We start from the raw sequence: 20,581 nt of genomic DNA, 5'->3' as shown, positions 1-20,581 counted from the left end.
ATTCTGCATGGCCCTGTGCCATCCTAGGATCAGAGTAAACCATTCTGTCACTTCTTCCCTCCCTACTTCCCCATTCCCTAAAAATTCTACATCAGTTTATAAACATATTAACATATACATAATGGGGTTTTCAGGAGGTGCCTAATACCGGCAGCTGTGGGCTTGCCTCATGCTTCATGTGTGCCTTCAGATCTAGGTGCCAGTTTGATGGCATATCCGAGAAGTAGCCCCACAACCCAGTCATATCTTGGGCTCCAGCTCCTGCAGACAGGGTTTTTTTTTCACACCAGCACATGCTTCTTGGGGCCTGGTCTTTTCTTCTGCTGGCACTGGGAGCTGCAATATCAGGCCTGCAAATGTTGAACTCCTGGAGCTGCTTCTTAATCACTGCGGCACTCATAGTTGGTGCACAGGTTCTCTTCTTCCACCAAATCCCTGTTGACACTATAGTACTAGGTCACATTTAGGCTGGGGAACTGCTCATCTATGTGGTCTGTAGGGAGCTGCTGAATCACAAATAAATATATTGAGTGCTCTCTCTGCTTGCTGGAGACCTCTTCGGCTCAGGGCTGCCAGCCTGAAGGCACAAACCGCAGGTTATCCACGGCATTTTGATGCACCACCTTGAAACCGGCACCAACCTGGTGCTTCTTCTAGCATCTTGTGCAGGAGCCTGCAGGCTCCTGCAGGATCCCTGCCTTGGTTCTTGTCAAAGTTGAACCCGAAGATCTTAGCTATCTTAGCGCCATTTCCTTCCATATCAATTTCCTAGTGGGCTTCGAAGGAGTAGCTCTCCACCAGTAGCATGCCCTGCTCTAGGATCAGTGTTTACTTCCCACGATGCCCAATTTATGGTTGGTCATGATCGGACCTGTGCTGGCTGCCTGAAGCACTTTTCCCAAGGAAGACACCAGGCCACAGCAAGGCAGTGCACCATCCAGGAGGGACAAGGCCAGACCCTGGTGGGCTCTGAGTAGAATGAGGTTGGGCCAGGCTTGTGCTGCACTGGTGCCCTATGGACCTGACACATGTCAAAGTTATACCTGGAATTCTTAGTGATTTTAGCACCATTTCCATCTGTATCAATTTCCACGTGGGTTTCAAAGGAGTAGCTCTCCACCAGTGGGATGCCCTGTTCTTGGATCAGTGTGTACTTCACACGATGCCCAATTTATGGTTGGTCATGATTGGGCCTGTGCTGTCTGCCTGTAGCACTGTTTCCAAGGAAGACACCAGCCTAAGGCGAGGCGGTGCAGCATCTAGGAGGGAGAGGGCCAGGGTCGGGTGGGCTCTGGCCAGAATGAGGCTGGGCCAGGCTTGGGTTGCACTGGCGCCCTATGGACCTGACACATGCTGCTGCCATGTACGCCACCACTGAATTTCTTATTTTTAAAGATCTATTTATCTTTTATTGGTAAGTCAGATATATAGAGAAAAAGAGAGACAGAGAGGAAAATATTGTATCTGCTGATTCACTGCCCAAGTGGTTCTAATGGTCAGAGCTGAGTGCATACAAAGCCAGAAGCCTCTTCCAGGTCTCCCACTTGGGTGCAGAATCCCAAGGCTTTGGGCTTTCCTTGACTGCTTTTGCAGGCCACAAGTAAGGAGCTGAAGGGTAATCAGTGCCACTTGAATATGAACTGGTACCCATATAGAATCCCAGCACATACAAGGCAAGGACTTTAGCTATGTGAGACTACCATGCTTGGACATTATTCCATTTTTAAAGACAAAGATGCTCTTTGCTGGATACTTTATTTTGCATGGAATTTTTTTTTTCTTTAAGAATCTGGAATATGCTTCTCCATTCTCTTCTCGCCTGTAAAGTTTCCTGTGAGGCGTCATTTGTACATCTAATTGTCACTTCTCTATATGTCAATTGATATTTTCTAAGGGCAGATTTGAGAATATTTTCATTATGTTGGTTTCAATAAAGCTTGAGACGTCTGTTTCATAAATGGTTTTCTAGACAATGGTAACTTTCCTCTATTATTTTATTAAATACATTTTAAACTTATCCTCTGGAATTCGCATAAATTTTATATTTTGCCTTTTAATAGCATCTGTTAAATTTGAATATTTTTTAACTTGACCCAGGCTTGTTTCCAGCAGTTTGATTGTTTTCCACTTGTGACAAGAAATGCTTTCCAATTCTGAGATTCTTTCTTCTGTCTCCATCATTTTGTTATTGAGACTTTCCACAGAATTTTTAATTTGCTCTGTTGCATCTTTCATTTTCAATAATTCTGCTTGATTTTATTTCAGTGTTGCTATTTCCTGTGTGATACACTCCTTAAGTTTCTTGAACTCCTGCATATGCTTCTCATTGTTGATAAGAAGTTTTATACTGAATTTTATGAATTCTATATCCCTCATTTTCTCAATGTATTCCTAAGCTAAATCTGAGTTTAGCAAAAGCTTTGCCTCTTCGCAGGAGAGACCTCAGTACCACTCATCCTTCATTACCCTGTTTCTTATTTTGGCCTTCATCATTTAATTCTGGTTAGCACATTTTTCTCCTTAGGGCAGATTTTTATGCTGTGTTACCCACAGATTCTATAAGTCGAAATTACTTACTGTGGTTGATTTATGGTTCTTTGTTTTCAGTTACTTGAGCCATTCCCTCCAGTGAGTTTCAGATCTGGGTTCATGTTAGACTTCCACCACAGTCTCCCTAACCCATCCCCTGGCTCACCACTACCTCCTTTGATCCTATGATGATGTTGCACAATGGTCTGTACAAACTTTCTCCATGTGCATCTGAGAATTTGCAAGGACTAGGGAGATACTACGTGTCACAAGTAACTCGGTTGTTGTTGATGCTGATATTTTTGAAATGTGTTTGCTGTTAAGTTTGAGTCAAAAGATGCCAAAGGCAGTGTTATTTTTGATGTGAGATCAATGCAATGCATTGAACTTACTGAGTTCATTCCCAGCTCAACACAAACACAGCTCAATGTTGTCCCTGCAGTCTCAAAGCCTTCGCTACCCTGTACAAAATGATTGTGCCACATGTTAAGTTCTCAAACTGATGGGTATTAGGCATGAGAGCTATCCAGACAAATTTTGGGTGGAACCTGGTTGTTGGTGAAGTTCTGTCGGCTGGTGCTGTTCAGATAGCCATTCATTGACTGCCGCTGGGGTGTATGATCTTTTCACTAACATTCCATTGTCTTTTTTTCTTTCTCATGTCCACCATTCTCCAGCTGCCCCTCTGACATCAATCTGTCCTCTCCTATTTGCTGGAATGTGCCCTCTCTGTTTTACCTTTTCTAATGTGTCTCCATCTGTTTAAATGTGCTCTTACCCTGTTCTGCCAGCTTGATTTCCAGAAACAGATTTTGTATACACAGGTTGATTGCATAGTGGCTGCAACAGGAAGAGCTGAACTGATCTGAACAATGCTCATAATTTGCCAGTGAGAATGTTATGTAGTGCAACTGCTGTTGAAAATAGTTTTTGTTTTCTCAAATGATGAAACCTAGAGATACCATATAATCCACTGATGCTATACTTGCTAATATTCTGAAGAGAACTGAAAGGTGTAACTTTAAAATATATCTTCAGACTCACCTCAGCCAATTCTGCAAAAGCCCAAAGTGATTACACCTCAAATGTTCAGAAATAAATGGGTAGGTAAAGAAATCATACATACATACTATGTAACACCATGCAGCCATCAGAATGGCTCATATGCATGATTCTTGACACAAAATGCTAATTGAAAGAAGTGAAACATCTTAGTCCACATGTTGTTTGATCTTGTTCATGTGAACTGTCCAGAATGGGGTGACTTATCTGAACAGAGCACACAGTGTTGGTTTCCAGGAGCTGAGAGAAGAAAGAATGTGAAGAAAGCATTTATTGGAACAGAATTTTCTCTTGGAGTGATGTGCATATTTGGAATGAGATTGAGGTGTTGATTGTCCAACAGTAGGAGGATTATAAACAATAGTGATTACTCATTTTATGGCTAATTAAAAATTGAGTTTTTATTTGAAGTATGGGATTAGAGAGAAAAAAGGAGAAGACAGGCAGAGAGAGTGAGAGAGAAAAGAATTGAATCAGAGACTGTGTGTGATTGAGTTTATATCTCATTTTCACTTCCAAAATGGGCTCAGCATCCAGAACTTTGTGCCAAATCTGGGAACCTGAAACTCCATCCAGGTTTCCCACCTGGGTGTCATGGGCTCTATCACTCGAACTTTCTGTTTTCCAGGTGTGTAAGTTAGCAAGGAAGCAAAGCAAATCCTTTGCTTCAAGCTTGGCCTGCACCTGGCAAGGTGGACTGAAGCAAGACTAGTAAGTCATTGGACAGATCAAGTGTGGCCTTGATCAATGGAGGCAGTTAAATTGTAATCTGTGGGTGATGTGAACTGTTGCAGGGACTGAAGTGAAGGAGGGACATTACGCGGTGCGTGCCTCATCTAGTGGTTGAGGAGGAGATGGCCCACACAAGGTCAGGCTGTGATCACGTGAAATAAGTTAGAAAATCACTGCAGTAGTCAGTAGGGCAAATGTCAGAGTGTTGCCAATTTCTACACAACCTGTTTGATTGAATTCTTCCATGCAATCTCTGACCTATTGGAACTTCATTTTTCGGATTGTAAAACATCAGAAAGGTTTGCAACACTGAAAATTCTGCTGATATCAAAGCTTTAGCGGATTTAAAAGTCGGTATTGAGTTAAAGGTGTGTGTGTGTTGTTTTTGTGGTTATAACCAGTTCTGGAGCATTTTTGGAATCACAGTGAAAGCTTTCTGGGAGATATGCAAGAAAATATTACCTTATGCAAATCTGACACACTGAACCCCACTGATTCATTTTGTGGCCACTGGATAGGACTTCATTTTACGGTTTCTTTTTTCATTTTCCATATTGTAGTGGTATTTATTTCAGGACAAGCCATGTCAAAATAAAACAAAAGAGTTAATCCTTGCCTTTAACAATAATATTGTCTTATAAAAGCACTTTACAACTCCATCCTATCTTTGAGTGTGAGTTAAGAGTAGGTGGGCTAATGATATGTAATAATATGTCTCTATCCAGATCCATAATCGGAGTGCTCTCTGTATAGTACAAGGTTACAATAAGTGAGGAGTGGAAGAGGAGGAAATCAGGGAAATAAGGCTTTCCTGCTGTGTTTTGTTGCAATGAGGCGATAAGGAATTATGAAGACATGTTTGTCATCTTTTCAACTTATACTGTATTAAGCAATGCTTACAATGTAAATTTAGCAGGTTTTTCGGGGTTGTAACTCAGAAATTTTCTTCCTGTGGACAATGCATTTACAAATGAGTTTATTAACTTATACAGCAATCTCATAATAACTAGTGAAAATTGAAAGTGTGCAATCCTAGTATATTTTTTGTAGTGTCTTAATTGAAATACATTTTGTCATGGTGATGAAGATCAAAGACAATCCAACAGTTACTGGCTGCTGGTGGGTGCCAGACTGGGATAGTCTCCATCCTCAGAGCTCTGATTCCAGCCACTGAGCACGCACGTACATCTGTCCCTGGGCCCACTCAAACTCCAGAGTCTGCTCCCTTCATGGTGATGACACTGAAGGGGGAAGTGTGGACAGTTGGGCTGGTTCAAGGGGACCCAATCGCTCCCATCATTGTGTGGTGGATGGGATAAGCGAGGGGACAAACTTGGTGTCTGTGGATTAAAACTTCCAGCAACTTGTTTGCTAATGGTGGGTGCCAGGCCAGGATCATCTCCATGCACGTAGCTATGATTCCATCCAACGTGTACATGCGGTGATTTGTCCCTGGACAGCCAGTGCAACATTTAGCACCAAGCTATGCATGCTGGGTACCAGTTGGTGAGCTCTGGGGTTTTGGTGCTTTGATTTGTTGCTCAGGTAGCTTCATGTTAATCTCACAGTACTTCTGGTATGTCAATCAATCCTAAAGACTCCCAAGGACAATGCAACTTTTTCTTTGAAGGTAAGCAATGCTAATGAGACGTGGTAGGTTGGAGAAGAGGGACCAGATGATCTTTATGGATAAGACTGATATACCAAACATATTTAAATATTGTGTAGAACTTGTAACTTGTAACCACTGAACAATGTTCACCACTGAACACCAGTCTGTGCAAAATCTAAGGCTCAGGGCACGTATAGCAGAATCATATCCTATTACCCAACTTGATGCTGAATTAGAAGACAGGTCAGATTAGGCAGGGGCATGACATTAACTAGTACTCGAGAGAACCATCTGGGGGTAGATTCTGTGGGGGATGTGTCGGCCAAACCCTGAGGAAATATGAAACCCACTGGTTAGTTCAAGAGCTGAGGTTGTGATGGACTAAGCTAGGTGTGAACAAGGAGCCTGCCATCAATCACAGGTAAAGGAACCAGGCCGATTGGAAGGCTAGACTGTGCCAAGCACTGGCCTAAAACCAATTGGCATGTATGAGAACTGTGTCTGGCCGTGGGTCAAGTGGAGGAACTTGGTAAACTCCTGTGGCAGTCATAGCTCCCGCTGGTGGACACATGGTCCAGACCTGAGGGTCAGACAAGCTGGTCAAAGTAGCTCCAATAGCTTACCTGCAGGGACTGTGTTCTGCCAGAGTAGTTGCCCAGGCTCCTCCATCAGAACCTCTCCCAATGCCAGATTTTGCACATACCAATGGGTCCATGAGGCAGACCAACTCAGTCTACCTCCTGTCCTAGAAGGAACAGTGGCTTTTCTTGACTGGCCTTCATCCCCATCTGGTTGTTGCTGTTGGATATTTCAGCCCAGCCATGGCTTGTCCATACCCACATATGGCTCACATATGACTCAGTAGGGGTTGATACCCAGTCTAGTCCATCCCACATGTACCCTGGTCCTCCAGACCACCAGATGGTGTTGGGATCTGGCCCAGCCTGGTACTTCCAGTCCCAGTCCACACTTGTGCCAAGTGAGGCTACAACTGTTTCCTGATTAAAATGCAGAACCCATTCTTGCCCACACGCCTATTGGTGGGAACCTCAATCCACTTAGGGTGTCCCCTTAGCTCCCCAACTGGGCCTGTTCCCAGCCATAGATCATGAGCATGCCAGTGATTGCTCTGATTAAGCTTAGCTCACCCCTCGACCTCACCCAACCTCTGCCTTAGACGCTGTGGCTTAGTATCCCTGGCTCATGCAGACCAGTAGGTGCAAGAGCCTAGCTCTTCATGACCTGTGCTCCATGCTGGTTTCTAGTTTTGCTTCTGGGCTAAGGTTTGCTCAGTCCTGACCAGTACACCCCACCCCTTTACCAATTGACAAATTAGCCAGCTATTGGAGCTACTTGTCTGATCCTTAGGTCTGGACCACATGTTCACCAGCGGGAGCTATGACTCGCTGTGGCTTTTCACAAGTTCCTCCACTTGAGCCACACCCCAACCCAGTTCTCATACATGCTATTGGGTTTTAGGCCAGTGCCTGGCACAGTCTAGCCTTCCAATTGGCTGTGAATGAGCTGGTGAATACTGCAGGCCTGCCCATCCCACACCCAATGCTGGATGCACATTCGTGTGCTGCTACCTGGACCAGTGCAGACTGTTGTGGGTTCCTTTACCTGTGATTGATGGCAAGCTTCTTGGTCACACGTAACTTAGCCCATCACCACCCAAATTTTGAGCTAACCAATGGGTTTCATATTTCCACAGGGATTAGCCGACACATCCCCCACGGAACTACCTCTGGATATGGTTCTCTCGAGTGCTAGTTAATGTCATGCCCCTGCTTAATATGATTTGTCTGCTGATTCATCATCATGTCAGGTCATGGGATATCCTGCTGCATCAGACCCAAGACTTAACTTTTGCATGGACTGGTGCACAGGGCTCAGCATTTTCAGTGATTACAAGTTCTTCAAGGAAGAATTACTGTCATTGGGAATCTTTGGGATTACTCACATCCCAGAAGCACAGTAGGTTCAAACTGGAGCTAACTTAGAAGTGATTCAAAGAACCACAACCCCAGAGCTCCCTGGCCAGGCAGCCAGCAGGTGGAGCCTGGCTTCAAATGGTGCACTGACCACCTGGGGTAGATCACCACATGCACATGGTGGCTGGTGTGTGGGATCCAGGCATGAGACGCCTTGTCCTGAGGCACACCTGAATCCAGGTCTTGCGAGTAGAATTAAAGTACCCTGTTAGCTGAGCCATCTCTGCTACAGCCTATGATATGTATCAGTGTGAATTTAAAATGAGAAAACAGTGACAGATATGGGGCACAGATACTCAAATATGGGAGAGAGGTGTCTTAGCTGCTATGCTGGAATGCCTGACCCTGTGCCGTTATTATAATATACTAGTGCTGTGCGTAGAACTGGTATCTGTTACTCTTCCCATATTGTGCTCTCAAATTGGAAGCTGAGTTCACATGCATTGTTTCACCAATGCACTTTCTCCCTCTGGAACATACTCAAGAGTGAGTGACATAAATCTTTGAGTACAAAAGAAATTAACTGGTGTTTTTAGTAGCTTAAATCTTTCTGAAGTCTAGAAAATGCACAAGATCTAGAGACGTGACTGGATTCATGTTGGGGAACCTCACTGTTTTCCCCTGTCTCAGTATCTTCATATGTGCATGGAGAAAAATACCTGCTGGTCTATGAAATATTTTACCACCACAAGGCCTGGGAAATTTCTTCACAATGATAAGGATTACATAGTATCTGTAGATAACGTTAAGCCACGGGGTTTCCACACTATTCAGGGAAAAGTAAGAATTCCTTGGAATTATCCACTTCAAATACTGCCTTTCTTTTTCTCCTTGGTATCTCTGAATTAGAGATTCTGGATAATTAAATCATAGCATATTATGCTTGTTATAGTTGTAGTTTGCTTAGTTTGCTTCAATTGGAGATCAAGTTGACTGGTTTTACAATAATAATCACATTTGATTTTATTTGTCTTTCAGGGTGTGTGAAATTTTGACATGAAATGTTACAAAAAATATGGAAATATGTGGGGGTGAGTATTTGGAAAGCTTCCTTGATCTGGTGAGGCACTCACTACTTGGGGGACAGCTTTAGCTCAGAGCATTTTTGTATATGTATATCCAGGGTAAAGTTGTGGAGGCTTGTCGTACGAAGGACTGCATACAGTCCAACTATTGGTGTCTGAATTTGGAGTCAGTGTTGCTGGTCATTACCTTCTCCAGCTCTTGTTGACCCAGGAACCCCATTCTGAACAGAGTCTTGCTTTTGCATATTTTGGATGCATATAGATTCTTAAATGAGTACAACACATTTTTTCCAAGAAATTTTAATCTGTCTTTTTACCTGTGTGCTAGCATATCTTCATTTGTTATTACCTTTCAATTACAATATAAATATTGCTACCTAAAGATTACATTTATTATGTGCTTTTTAAAGAAGGGTTATTGGTGGACCTGGCATGGTGATATAGATGGTTATTCCTCCACCTATTAGTGCTGGCATTGCACATGGACAACTGCTTGTGTCTAGCTGCTACACATGTGATTCAGCACTCTGCTGACTGCTTGGGAAAGTAGTGAAGAATGGCTCAGCAACTTGTGGCCCTGCCCGCACATGGGAAACTTTGAACAAACTCCTGGTCCAATGTTTGCTTCAGCTTAATTCTGGCCATTGCAGCCATTTAACTAGAGCATAGGAAACTTTCTTTTTTTTGGCATGTCTATTCTTTGTACAAATTATACCTTTAATAGATGAATGATGAATGAGTGCATAGAATTCTTAAGAAAAGAAACAAGGACTGAGAGGTACAAGTAAATATGTTGTATATATACTATATATGTATGTAATGTATGTGTATATATGTGTATATTAGGGTGAAATATGTGGCATCCTTGTCTATTTCCAGCATTCATTCAGCAGAGAAAGTGGTATAACTGATGTGCTTGGAATATATGAGCACGTTGGAAAAGACTTTGCCTCTTCCTAGTTTTTTAAAAAATTTCAGATTTTGTCTGATCAATTTCTAATAGCTGGTCCAGGGTCTTCTTAGGTAACATGGCCTACAAAACTACTGTGATTTGATGGGAGAACATAAAGCACTGGATCTCATTTCACTCAATCTTAAATTTCCCTTGCTGGATTTAGTACTTGTCAATCTTAGATGATTCACTTGCCTTTGTATATTACTTGCTTAGCACCAGTTTTGTAAATTAAAAGACACGCAGAGAGAGGAGAATCTCTGCCATTTGTTGGCTCATGCCACAAATGCCAGAGAATGCTAGGGTTTGTCTGGTTGTGGATATTGTAGTAGATGGGAGGGGCTTGGATCATATTCCAGATCTCCCATGGAGGTGACAGGAAGCAATCACCTGTATGCCCACTTTCTGCAACTCAGGGTTTTCTCTGACATAATACAGAATCTGTGGTTGGGTCTTCAAAATGAACTCAGCCAACATAGTGTAGGATGTGGTAACCGACTGCCATGGTCACTGCTGGGAAATGCTTACTTCCTTATTTGACTTCACGGTGTTATAAATTTTCTGTTTTTCTTCCTGTTCTTGATTTTGCTGTATGGATTTTCATTTAAGGGTATGTATAGTAGTGGTGCAAGTGTGACTATCATATCCAGACATGAAGATACAATACAATATGCATCTCTACTTCCAAATCACAGATGAACTCCCAATGAAAGTGTTACATTTATCTTAACAATAGAATGCTGGACTCCGCTATTTTCTATACCTATAACATCAGAATACATAAAAAGCAGAATGATGGACTTATGACAATGTATGAAGGACTGTACTACAGCAATATAGGGGAAGGGAAATCCCAGAACCTATGGAAATGTATCATAAAATAATAAAACCAAGAATGTTTTTTTTTAAATCATGAAATATCTGAGATTACAAAAGAGTTTGTAGGAAACTTATATGATGAGCAAATTATCCATGACTTGCAGCTTTACCTAAAATTCAGCTTATCTTTTATTTAGTGTAATTTGAAATTCTCTTATCTTTTAAGATGTTTGAACATAAATCTAAGAAATGTTCTAATATTCTTTCAAAAATATTTATTATAGGTTCAAAATCATAATGACAGAGAGAATCAGAGAAAGAGAGGTTTTCCATTTGCTGGTTGACTCTCTGTAAGACCAAATAGCTTATAAGAGTCCAGTTAAGGCCAGGAACAGCGGATTTAGTCAGTCTTCAGCACAGCTGTCAGGGCTGCTAACTCATGGGCCATCTTCTGCTGCTTTTGCAGATTGCTATTTTGAAGCTGATTTTGATCTTGAGCAGCATTTCTGGTCATGACTTTCAATTTCTATGCCACCGTGCCAGCAATCTAGAATTATTTCTATGTGTGTGATTTTCATGATGAAACGTCTATTTTTTTTTAATTAGGAATTTTGTGGTACAATTATGTAGGGTCTGAGATTTCCTACCCCTGAAACTCGCACCCCCAATTGATTTTACCCTTATTGTTTAAATAGTATAGTCATCCATCACAAGTTATAATTTTATCAACCACTTATTTAAGAGTGCATCAACATTGTTGGTAGAGACAATGTCAGACACTCCAATATTCCATTGTCTAGACATGTCCCATAGTTTCATTGGGAGTCCATTTTTGACTTGGTTTTAGGAAGGCATATTGCATTGCTTTTTCACATCTGAGCATGGTAGTCTCCATCAGTCCATTTGCATACATTCCTTTAAATGAGAAGCCACAAAATAAGATTGAAAACAGATATGAGGTCAAAACAAGGACAGGATCAAAATCAAGAAAAGCATATGTCATGACAAAGTTGAAAACACATCACTGAACAACCAGTGCATGTGTGACAGAAAGAAAACACAAATGCCTGATTTGCATGATGGTTTCCTTATATTAGAGAGAACATTGGTATTTATCCTTTTGGTATTGACTTATTTCACTGAGGATAATAGTTGGGAGCATCTAGTTGCAAATGGTTTAACTTCATCCTTTCTAATGCCTGAGTAATATTTCATGGAGCAAATGTACCACAGTTTCTTTAACCCCTCCTCCTTGAATGGGTATCTGGGTTGTTTCCATGTCTTTGCTATTGTTGTTTGTGCTGCTGTAAATATAAGATTACAGCTCCCTTTCTCATGCAGTTTTTATTAGCTTTTGGTATATTGCTAGGAGTGGGATATCCGGGTCATATGGTAGATTTATTTGCAATTCTCCAGGCACCCTCCATACTGATTTCCATGCTGGTTGCAATAGCCTATACTCTCACCAGCAGTGAATGCAGGTACCTTTCTCTGCACAATTACAACAACAGATACTGCTGGTAGAGTTCTGAATTTAGGCCCGTCAGACTGGAGTTAGGTGGTTCTTCAATGTGGTTTTCATTTATATCTCCCTGACAGCTATGTAGATTGATTATCTTTTCATATGTCTGATGGCCATTTGGATCTCATCTTTTGAATAATGTGTGTTCATTTTCATTGCACATTTTCTTTCACATTTTTGTTGTTGCTGTAGTTGTCCCTGTGAGTCTGTGGAGAGGACAAACTTTCACCAGCTAGAACTAACTGGCCCTGCTTAATATGAGTACCAAGGAGATAGAAAGCTCCCGCAAACCACAAGGTGGCAGCAGCCAACAACAACCTGACTAAATGACTATTTGATAGGCAAATTAGGGTTTGATGATATAGATCCAATTCAGTGAAGTGCAAGGACAGATTACAGGAAAAAATAGGGATCTGGCAGTTGGTGGGGGTTGGAGTACTTGGAGACCATTTGTACAGAAGAAACTGGCAGTGAGGGTAGTGTTGTAGAGAACACAGAGGACACTAGTGGCTGGTGAGCAGTGATCCAGACCCCAGCAACAGCCAAGCACCCAGCAGCAGTCACGGCTAGATTCTTCTGGTTGCCAGGTAATTCATCTTAGAAATCAGCACTAAGGAGAATCTGTCAACCAGAGTAACAATGTCAAAAACCAAAAGAAGAGACAGAGACAGTATGAATGTTACTGAAGACTCTTTAGCAAAGGAGAGAAAGATTTACCCACCCTCAGAGTTAATGGAGGAAGACATTGAATCAATGGAATACACAGAATTCAGAAAACTGATTATAGAGTTTATTGAACAACAATGTGAAGCACATGCAGGAATTCAAGGAATAAGAAATACGTTATGTAGGAAATAGCAGCAATTAATCAAATGAAAGCTGATATTTCAGAAATAAAGAAAACTGGAGCAAATAAAAAGTAGAGGGGAGAGTCTCAAAAATAAAATGGATGAAGCAGAAGAATTTCAAAACTGGAAGATATTTCCTAACAGAACAAACAAAAATTTGGAAACAGAGTTGGATCAAGCTTAAAAAGAGTATTCAATAAATGAATGATACTATTAGTAGCCCCAACAAAAGACTATGGAACTACCTGAAGGTGAAGAATGAGAAGCTGGGATTAAAGGTGCATTCAGTCAAATAATGAATGAAAGCATCCCTAATCTTGAAAAAGAATTGGAAAACAAGATACAGGAGGTTAATAGAACTACCAAGAGTGTTGATCAAAAGTGAATTTCACTGGGACATGTGATAATTAAGCTCTCTTCAGTTGAATAAGGAAAACCCTTCAATGTGCAAATGAAAACAATAACAACAACAACAAAAAACACAAGTGGCCTATAGAGGAATCCCAATAAAACTGACAGCTGACCTCTCAGAAGAAACAATATAGGACAAAAGAGAATGGAGTGTTATATTTCAGATTCTAAAATGAAAATTTTCTCAGCCCAGAATGACATATTCAGTAAAGCTCCTCTTTGTATTTGAAACTGAAGTGAATTTTTTCCACAGTAAAGAGAAACTCCAAGAATTTGCCTTTCTGAAACCAGCCTTACAATTGATACTAAAAGCTGTTCTTTTGTAAGAACAAAGGAGTAACAGCTACCAAAATCAAAGACAAATGTGGAGAACATCCCACTAAAAGCCTAGAAGAAGACTGATTCAAAGAATAAACCAAACTTGCACTTATGAATATTATCATTGAATGTAAATCCCTAAATTCATCAATCAAACACCACAGATTGCATGGCCAGGTAAACATAGTACATCTATCTACTGCTTAAAGCATATACATCTCACCAACAAAGATCACAGGAAACTGAAAGTGATCTTAATTTCTCATTAACATCAATAGACAGATGGATGAGAATGAATCTCAGTAAAACAAAAACAGAACTCACCCAAACTCTACAACAAATGCATTGTTTGATATGTATTGAACCTTTCATCCTACTGACAGAGAATACACTATTTCTTATCTGTATACCGAATCTTCTCCAGAATTGACCATGTTATAGGCCACAAAACAAACCTCAGCAAATTTTAAAGTCAAAATTATATCATGCATTTTCTCAGACCATCATGGTGTGAACGTAGAGACCAAGAAATCAGCATAACAAGGAAGATTTGTAAACACATGGAGACTGAATAAAATGTCACCAAATGAGCAATGTGTTAGAGAGGAAATCAAAGGGAAAATTTAAAAATTGTTTGAAACAAATGAAGGAATCAACACAACATATCAAGAATTATGGGACACAATCAAGGCAATGTTAAGAGGAAAGTTGATCTCAAATAATACTTAAATTAAGAAACTAGAAAGGACCCAAATAAATGAGCTAACACTACAATAGAAGGATTAGAGAAACAACAGCAAAGCAATTCCAACAATAGTTGGAAATCCCAAAAAGTAGGGAGAAGATATGCATCAATAGAATCAGGGATGGGAAAGGAAATATAACAACAGATACCTTGGAAATACAAAGAGTCATTAGGAAATATTTTAAGTATATGTGAACAAATCAGAGGACCTAGATGAGATGGATAGATTTTTGGACGGAACATTCTACTACACAGTCAAAGCAATTCATGTAAAACCCAATGCTAGCATCATGATAAATAGAGAAAGATTAGAAGACTTTCCACTAAAATATGGAACAAGACATGGATGTCCAGTAACCACTACTCTTCAATATAGTATTGGAAATCCTGGTCAGAGCACTAAGAGTTTGATGAGATGAGATTTGAAACAAGAATGCAAAAAGAGGCAAAGAGTTGCCTTACTTGCTCATTAAGCATGCTGGTTAAAACTCTTCCTTGAGTCTCAGTAAAAGCAGCAGCTACCAAAAGAAATTAATGCTGAAAAGGGACAAGAATGCTTCACATATTACCAAGAATAATGTATCAAGTCAAGAATGGGTAGTTTAAATAGCCCTATATTTGCTCTCCAGATCCAAAGAAGGAAGCAAAGAAACACTCGTGCTCACTCTCACTAACAAGTCCTGTTTTTAGTAAAAAAAAAAAAAAAAAAAAAAGAGAGAGAAAAAGCTTTTTGTAACATGCAGAGGCATATATATACATATGTGTGCAACATGTGTACCTGTACCTCTCAGTCATTTTTACTTTTTTTTTAAGATTTCTATTCATACATTCATTCATTCATTCATTCACTGAAGGCATATTTTACACACAGAAAATGGGAAGATAAAGACAAAGAGATCTTCCATCTTGTGGTACTACTACGCAAGTGGCCACACTGGCAAGAACTGCACAGATGCAAGAAAGGGAAAAAGAGTGTCTTCACAATTTGCCATATGGGTGCAGGGACCCAAGAGCTTCAGCCATCCTCCACTGCTTTCCCAGACCATACAAAAGAAATGGATTAGAAGTGGAGCAGCTAGGACACAAATGGGTATCTATATGGGATGGCAACACTAACAAGTAGAGGATACCTTTGCCACACAATTACTCAAGCCCCACTGCCAGTCCTTCATTCAAAAGCACATATTAAATACAAACCTTTTGCAACAGAGTCTAGATTTTTAATGGAAAGAGACCAACAGAGGAAGGACACGTTATCACACAGCTACAAGGGCACACTAGAATTATCTGGAATTATTGATCTTACTCAATTCAAGGAGCCCTGTGGCAACCAAAATAAGAGAAAGCCATACCTTGCATAGAATGTAAGACAGGGGTGCCTGAGTCAGCAATGGCAGAAAAAAAGATGATGACCTAAAGCATATACACCTAATTCAGACACCAACGCCTGGGATGTAGGTAATCCTTGGTAGACAAGCCTCCACATCTTTATCCTGCACCACCTTATATGAAAAGGCTCTGAGCTAAGGTAGTCCCCTACACAGTAACTCTCCAGAACAAAGAAGTTTCCTGAATGCTCAACCCACATATTTCCGTACTTTTTGTAACATTTCATTTCAAAATTCCATATGCCCTGGAAATTGAATAAAATGAAATATGATTATTATTCTAAATATAGTCATTTGGGAGAGATCCAAAATGGCAGAATGCAGAAGGCTGGTGCAGATCACTGCGAAGAAAGCTTAGGATCCTGGGTCTAGGCTAATGGAGAGTTGAAAGAAGAGAAGTGCTGGACAAGGTGTCTGAAACACCCTAGAATTCATGGATAGAAACAGGTATCATAAAAGTGAGGAAGAGCTATGAAGGACAGACAGGATTGCATTGGTAACTGGCAGTCCAGGAGGGTGAATACCAATTGCAAACAGGGATGCAGACAAAGCAAGGTGAGTCACAGACCTGCACAGCGAGTTAACCAATGAGAATTGCTTTCACCTGCATGGAAACCAAGGGAGACAGAGGAGCCCAGAATGTGGAACACTGGTGAAAAAAAAAAAAAAAGATTAACCCATGAGTGCCTGCTCAGGTGTCCCTTGAACCAGGAAGACACCACTAGGGGAGGTGCTTATGAGGAGCCCCATATACTATAAGATTTAAGGGCTTGATCTCTTGCATACAACTGAGAGCTGGTGCTGTCTACCCATGAGTCAGAACACAGGCTCCATGGCAGGAATCACCATACTCTGTCTTCCAGGATGATTAACCTTCTTATTCCACCACTTCTCATGAAAACGACATGGTTAGAAAGGAAGAAGTCAATCTATCCATGATTTAAGATGGGAAGAGGTCTTGTGCAACATGCAAGGGGGGAATCCCCTGAGCCTAACATGGAAGATGAAAAAAAAAATATTTTCCCAGAAGGATGCCTATGGCAGCTAACTGAAATATAATACCCCCTTAATATCACCTGGGCTTTCAATCAATGGGACTCAAAAAGTTAAACTGTCACTTGCACTGTTGGAATTCTATATGGGAACACAGATACATGTCCTGCCTGCTGTGCTTCTGTCTTATGTTCCTGCTTACTGTACCTGGAAAGCCAAAAATACCCCAAATACTTGGGCTCCTCTCATTACTGAGAAGGTCCAGATGGGATTCTACGTTCCAAGCTAAACCCTGGCACAGCTGGAGCTGTTTTGGTCATTTAGGGATAAACACACACATTGAGACCTCTTTGTCTTTCCTTGTCATTCTATCTTCAAAATAGACAAATATGTCTTCTTAAACACTTTTTAACACTGCCTGAACACACTGGCTCCTTGGATAGCAGGGATGATCAGCCAGTTTCCAGGACAATTCCATCTTGGAAGGACTTTTTTTTTTTTGTACTGCACAGATGTCTGTATTTTGGCTGCATGGCTGCCTTGCTTGCAGCAGGACACTCACTGCTGGAATTCAGGACTCCCTGTTTGGAGGCATTTGGACCAGCACAGGTATGTACTGCTGAGCACATTGGCTCCCCGTTAGGGCGAAAGGGAAGAAGGAATGGTCAGTGAGCTTCCAGCATCACCTTATCCTGAAAGTTGTTATTATTATTATTATTATTATTACTTCCACAGGTGCCTATAACCATGCTGCTTTGCTCCCCCACAAAGGGTCTGGGCAGGGACAAAAGCGATAGCCAAAGCCCCTCAGGCTGCCTTGTGGCCAACCATCACAGTTTGAAGGGTCTTGATTTATAGAGGAATGATGGGATATAAAGGGTGGTAGTGAGAGATGACCTGCTGCTTTTTTTTTTTTATTTTAGGTTAATAATTATAGCTGAGTGACTTCCAGATAAAGTCCATGACATATATATGTAAGCAGGGTACTGAGAGCAAATTGGTTTGGAGGGGAGAACAAGAATGAGAGAAATTTGTCTGCTAGCAGAATCTGTGGGTAAAATGTGGACTCACACCTGTGGAACTGCAATCCCTGGCCCAAGAACTGTGGATGGGTTCAGGTCTTGCTGGCGAGTTAAGGCGGTAACCCACATGGGTTAGTGTCCCATTGCAGAGGACTAGAGTTGGATTGCAGATCATAAACTTGCCTGGATGGGGCTACAACTTGCTCTGATGCAGGAGTGCACTGGAACTGTGAAGTGTCTCACTGGCTAGACACCAGTCCCCACTGGTACTCATGAGAACCACGTTGGGTATAGAACAGGCCAGGCCAGGTCTTATCACTCGGCTGTAAAAACCAGCAAGAACCAGAATGGCTGTGGCTAGATGAACAAAGCCTATATTCTTGCCATGACAGAAGGTGGACAAAGTCTGCTTTGGCCAACAACCCAGTTGTGTATGCAAGAGCTGCCACAGGGAGGAGATTCAGTGGTGGAGCTTGGGAAACTCCATCACTGGGTTGCAGCCCCTGCAGGTGAGCACAAGAAGCAAGGCAAGGAGCAGCCCAGACATGTCAGTTTAGAGTACTTGTTGACATACATGTGGGTTAGATCTGGGGACAGGCCAATCTGGGACAGCACATAACAGCCACTGGCAGGTCTGAGAACCAGGGAAGGGGACAGGAGCCAGATACAGCCACAACACCGGCCAGTTCACATTAGGACCAGGACAACAGCCAGACTGGGCTGATATCAGTAGGACCTGGAACAAGGGGACGATTAGACTAGGCCCTGCTCTACAATAAGTTTGCAGATGCTGAGAGGAGGTGAATTGCACCAACCTGGATCCAGCGGTTCCACCTTTGTGGAAGTCCCAGGGACAGGGTATCTGACAGGGCTTGGGAGGATTATTCAGGTCCTCGAGACCACCAACATGGTGGGAACAAGGTTCCTGAGCTTGAGTTATCTAGTCCAGATCCTGGGGCCTGTACTTTAGGTGGTGTCAGTTTCATCAGCCCCAGGGGTCGCAGACTGGCGGAATTCAGATCACCTAGCCCAGGCCTGTGAATTGCCTTTGAGTGGGTGTCAGGTTCATGAGCCCGAAAGCTGGGGTATTTGGCTGGGTATGGATTGCCTGGCTTGGGTCCTGGGGTCTACCTGGAAGGTTGATGCAGAGTTGATGAGCCCCAGGGGAATCCAATGGGACTTCGATTTCATGGCACTGGTCCTAAAGCCAACCTACTCAATTGGTGTGGAGTTTATGAAATCCAAGAGTGGGGAATCGGGAGAGGCTTGGTTCCCCTGGCCCGGGTCCCAGTGCCCACCTACAAAGTAGATGTCAGATACGTGAGATCCAAGCGTGGGAAACCTGGTGGGTCTTGGTTTACCTAGGCTGCGTCCTGGAGCCCTTGGGCAGGTGGGGTGAATCAAGTAATGCTTGAAACACATGGTCTGTGTCCTAGCACTCACCTACAAGAACATGTCCTACTTAACGAAAAATTTGGAGCAGTGAATACATTCCCTATTGTAAAAGGTGAATATGAAAGCTCATTTGGGGCTATAGCAGAACGGAACTGACCACACAACTACCCCAAACAAACGATGACAGGTAAAACTCATGGGGAATGGAGCCAAAGGACATTGGGAGGGTGACATCATCCTCAAATTGGTGAAATTGGCAGAATTTCAGAACTATGCAAACCACTTGGATAGAACCCTTGTTACATGTACACATTGAGATTATGGGTTGGTATGAGGTGACAGTTCCTCATTCCTGGATGGTGGAATGTGTGGAAAGTTGTGAGTGGTTTCCTCCTTTGTCTCTGCCATTACCGCAGATAAAAGAAGAAACAGAAAATTTGGAAGAAATTAGTACACACAGTTTTCCCTAAAACTTGTTCCTTCCCACTCTGATTCACCAAGTAACCATTATGAAAAATTATATATGTATATATATATACACACACATATATATATAATGACCTCCTATCTAGTGTTTGAAGTAAAGTTACTTAATACTTACATACTTAATATAGTGCTCATTATATATGCAATATATTGTTAATAATATATTTACTTTAATATCATTATCATCTGGGTATTTGAATCTTTCTATCAGAATTCACTTATATCTTACATACTCCAAGGTATTTTCACTGTAGTTGTTCTTGAACAAAAAACAATGCTCTTCTCTAATAAAATGCAACTCTAAATACACAACTTCATTATTAGTGGAAATGAGATAAACTTTCTCATTACTTTTCAATGGTCATTTATTGTTGGTGTATGTGTAGGAAATTTATTGATATTTTCAGGATATTATGTCCTATAACTCATTTAGGTTAACTTCAGTTTTGATATGTACTTTTTAAATATTTAGTTTATGTATTCGATAGTCAAACTAATAGAGATTCAAGGACAAACATATTTTCTATTTTCCCATTCATTTGCCAAATGTTCAATGCGGCTGGGCTTGAGCCAGGTCAAAGCTGGGAGTCAGGAAGTCCAAATGGGAATCCCAGTTGGGTGAAAGAGGCACAGACACTTCAACCATCACCATTGCTTTGCCAGGTAAATTAGCATGGAACTGCAGTGTAAACAGAGCAGCTCGAATTCAAACCTGTGCTTAAACATAG

General features: G+C 41.4%; 1 pseudogene; it reads right to left on the bottom strand.

Moving 5' to 3' along the window:
• Nucleotides 1-281: 281 nt before the first annotated feature.
• On the bottom strand, nt 282-9,174 carry LOC121152802 (annotated as a pseudogene).
• Between the last annotated feature and the right edge of the window lie 11,407 nt (nt 9,175-20,581).

The sequence above is a fragment of the Ochotona curzoniae genome, unplaced genomic scaffold (assembly GCF_017591425.1).
Source record: "Ochotona curzoniae isolate NIBS_2020 unplaced genomic scaffold, NIBS_Ocur_1.0 contig_2657, whole genome shotgun sequence".
Taxonomy (NCBI): domain Eukaryota; kingdom Metazoa; phylum Chordata; class Mammalia; order Lagomorpha; family Ochotonidae; genus Ochotona; species Ochotona curzoniae.
Note: the sequence above shows the minus strand (reverse complement) of the source record. Positions and strands in the feature narration are given on the sequence as shown.